Source organism: Hordeum vulgare, chromosome 4H, assembly GCF_904849725.1.
Source record: "Hordeum vulgare subsp. vulgare chromosome 4H, MorexV3_pseudomolecules_assembly, whole genome shotgun sequence".
Classification (NCBI taxonomy): Eukaryota; Viridiplantae; Streptophyta; class Magnoliopsida; order Poales; family Poaceae; genus Hordeum; species Hordeum vulgare.
In genome coordinates, this window is record NC_058521.1 from 219403655 (window position 1) to 219407138 (window position 3484).

General features: G+C 48.2%; 1 long non-coding RNA gene across 1 annotated transcript; it reads right to left on the minus strand.

Annotated features, from left to right (window-relative positions):
* Positions 1–1008: 1008 nt before the first annotated feature.
* On the minus strand, positions 1009–2508 carry LOC123448417. Its single transcript, XR_006631742.1, has 2 exons — positions 1691–2508; positions 1009–1389 (listed from the first exon to the last, which is right to left on the minus strand). It is a non-coding gene; the product is annotated as an uncharacterized LOC123448417 (long non-coding RNA).
* Between the last annotated feature and the right edge of the window lie 976 nt (positions 2509–3484).

Consider the following 3484-nt stretch of genomic DNA (forward strand, 5'->3'; position numbering starts at 1 on the left):
CGCCGTTTTGGCTCCAGTTTTTCAAATGTTTGTCCAAACAAAGTGTATAATAAACCGTTGGATTTCTCTGGAAAATTCTCAACTTTGTCATGTTCAACACTTTTCGAGATTCCTTGCGGTTTGAGAGCAGCTTCGAAAATAGTGGGTTGCGGTTTGAGAGCAGCTTCGAAAATAGTGGGTGCATGACGGACTGTAGGGAGTGTATTTTCACGATTTTTTCTAAACCGCTCATTGGAATGAAGCAAACGATATGAAGTTGTAAAGATATCACTGGACCGCATCTTTTTCATGTAGATTACTCTCTCTAATTGCTTGCAGTTTGAGAGTAATTTCAATTTTCTAAAAAAATCGGGACGAGGCGTATGATTACGGCGTTGAAAATCTATGGAATAGGAACAACTTCCATATGTTGGCCATTTGTTGAGATTCCTTGCAATTTTAAATGAATTTTGGAAATGGTGTGGCTGCCTATGAGTTGCAGCAAACGTATTTTCGTAAAAAAATTCAAACCGCTTGTCGAAACTTCCAAATGATACAACGTTTGAAAGATATTCAAACCGCTTGTCGAAACTTCCAAATGATACGATGTTTGAAAGATATCAACGAGGTGCATCTTTTTCATGTACAACACTCTCTCTAATTCCTTAGAGTTTAAGGACTGCCTTGAATTTCTGAAATGCGGACACTGTATTTTTTCACAACACCGAAATCAATGTGTAAACCGTATCACATAGAAGAGTGCACTGCTTTTTTACGAAAAACCGCACTGCATCCGATGGACAAGTGCAGAACATGATTTTATTTTGTTTGACGTAAAATTTTCAAAACGGGAAAGTGGAGTGCACTTCACATCGAGCGTAAGTAAACCGCATCAAATTTTCAAAACGGGAAAGTGGAGTGCACTTCACATCGAGCGTAAGTAAACCGCATCACTATCGAGAAATGGACCGCATTTTTTTGTCGTGTCCGTAACAGTTTTTTTTGTTAACAAAATATGCACTGCAGGGATGAGGCGAGCGGACTGCAATTTTTATTTGCACATTACACATTATACACAAGCATTCATCCACATCCACATTCATTTTTTATTCCCATTTCCTGTCTATAATTTTCTCAAACAAGAAAATGAACTTTGATATGTTATATTCTCCTTCTTAGTAAGTGCACTACACGCTGTGATCAACCGCCCTACAAAAAAACAAAAAAAAACAAAAACAAAAAAAGTCAACAGTGCAGTGCGGGCGCGATGGACTGCATGGTTGCGGCGTCAGCTGCCCCTCATGAGAGCACCTCTTGTGTACCTCTCGTGAACTGCAAACGACAGCATAACCAACGATAGACCATGAAGCTTTGCCACGCTATGGAGGATGTAGTCCGCCTGCTGCCTTGCTATAGCACACATTCGGAAGTTGATTGAGATCACTATTAATTTTGGGATACCACAGTCATACATACGTGGAGATGGCAAAGTTAGAAATATCAGTCTAACCAAGTTTCAAGTGGCAAGATTAATTTTAATTTTCTGAAAGAACTTGAGGTGACTTCTCTGAACTCTTGTTGATCATCTACATCCATATACCAGGGACTCTCCCAAATATCAGAAGAAAAACAACAATGGCAACGATGCAACATACGCTTGTGGTGCCGGTGCAAACATATAATGTAGAGATGATGTGGTAGAGGGTAGTACCTCAACATGGGAAACATAGTCGAGAGGTTGCTCCAAGATGGCGCGCTCTTGGGCATGGATGCGGAGCTCGCCGCTGGTGTCCCCTTCCTCGTTCCAGTCCGAGGAGTCACAACCCGTCTTTTGCGCCTCATTAAGCAACGTGTGTGGGCAGCGCCACCGTCGCCTCTAGCAGGTCCGATTCCATTGATTTCTCGGTCGCTTCGGCTAGATGCAGGCGCGCAGTGTTATTTGGGTGGACTGGCTCCTCCTCCCTCGGCTTCTTCGCATTGAGAACTTCACCACGGTCGCTTGCTAGCCAGGGCGCGAAAAAACGGTCGGAGATCGCCGTGGTCACCGAAGGAGAGCCCCATGGCCAGATCCGTTATGGGACGACCGAATCCACGTCACCATGGGGGTGAAACCAGTGATGGGGCCCTAGATCCAAAGATGGGAGGGACAAGGGCGGTGGGAGTAGCCAGCCGTCGCTGGGATGACAGAGGGCGGCCTGACGGTGGTCGGCCGATTTTGGGGCGGCGTGGCGGCACCTGTCCGTGGCCGGCGATGAAGAGTGGTATGGTCGGAGCGCATGGCCGTGTAGGTGTCTTGCAACCTTGCAAGCACGCTTGGGGCGGCTGGCGGCCCGGATCCACCGCGTTTGGCGCACTGGGGGGCGGCTCCCTGCCCGGATCCATCAGCGGCCAGCAGGCGAGCAGGAGGTCTCTCGGGCGGGGGTTATGGATCCGGCCACCGTGGCACAGAGAGTTGGTTCCTGCGATAGGGTTCGGTAGTTGGGGTGGGTGGGTGCGTAGGGGAGAGGAAGAAGGTCGGGTTTGAATTGCAGGTGGGGAAGTGAGAGGAGGGTTGTGGTGCGGGTGATACCAAATATATGGAATTATCCAAATTATTTATAATTAATTCTAAACTATATTAAGTTATAAATTCAGGTTTTAATGTTGATATCCTTGATTACATATACGAGTAAATACAACCTTATTTATTTATTTTTATATTATTTTTAATACGAAGTGTTTCTATATTATTTGGCTTATATTGCAGGTCCTTCGAGGGGCTGTCGAGGCCAACAAGACGACTGAGGTGTACGCAGTGGTGTAATATCCTACTCAGTACTCACCATATTTATCATTATCTCTACTATTAAAGGGGGATGTGCAGTCGTCGTGATGGTTCGACCTCGTCCCCTCCACCCCTCCTATCGCCAACCCCCCCCCCCCCCCCCGATACATTCTGCCACCCACGTCTCCTCTCACCGTTTTTTTCAATCCTTTCAAAAACCAAGCGAGTAATCAAGAGAACCAAGCGGTTCAGTCCACATTTTTTTTCCACCGCAAAACCAGCCCACGTCCTCATCATCTCCCCACGACCCGCCAGTTACCGCTCCCCATATCCAGCCGTCTCATCATCCTTGGAAGCGCAAGGGCTCCGCGCGGTGGTAGATAAGAGGGAGTTCCACGGGCGGCAGCGTCGGCATGGAAGAGGGCCCGATGAGAGGGAGCCTGCGGCCAAAGGGAACTCATCGGCGCATCATGTGGACACCGCGTTGCTGCGTTGTATCTGACACCCCCTACCTGCCGCGCTCCATACCCAGCCGCGCTTGGCGCGTACATGTGCTCGCACAATGCTGGCTTGGCGGCACGGCGGCGGCAGCGGCAGCGTCTGCTAGGGCTTCGTCCGCTGAGTTGTGTCGGTTACTGCCTACTGCACCCACCATACGTGGTTGGGTGTGACGATGCGTTGAGAACCTGCCGAAGTCGTGGAGAGGTTCAATCTAATGTCATGGCGGCCACGGTGTGGTGT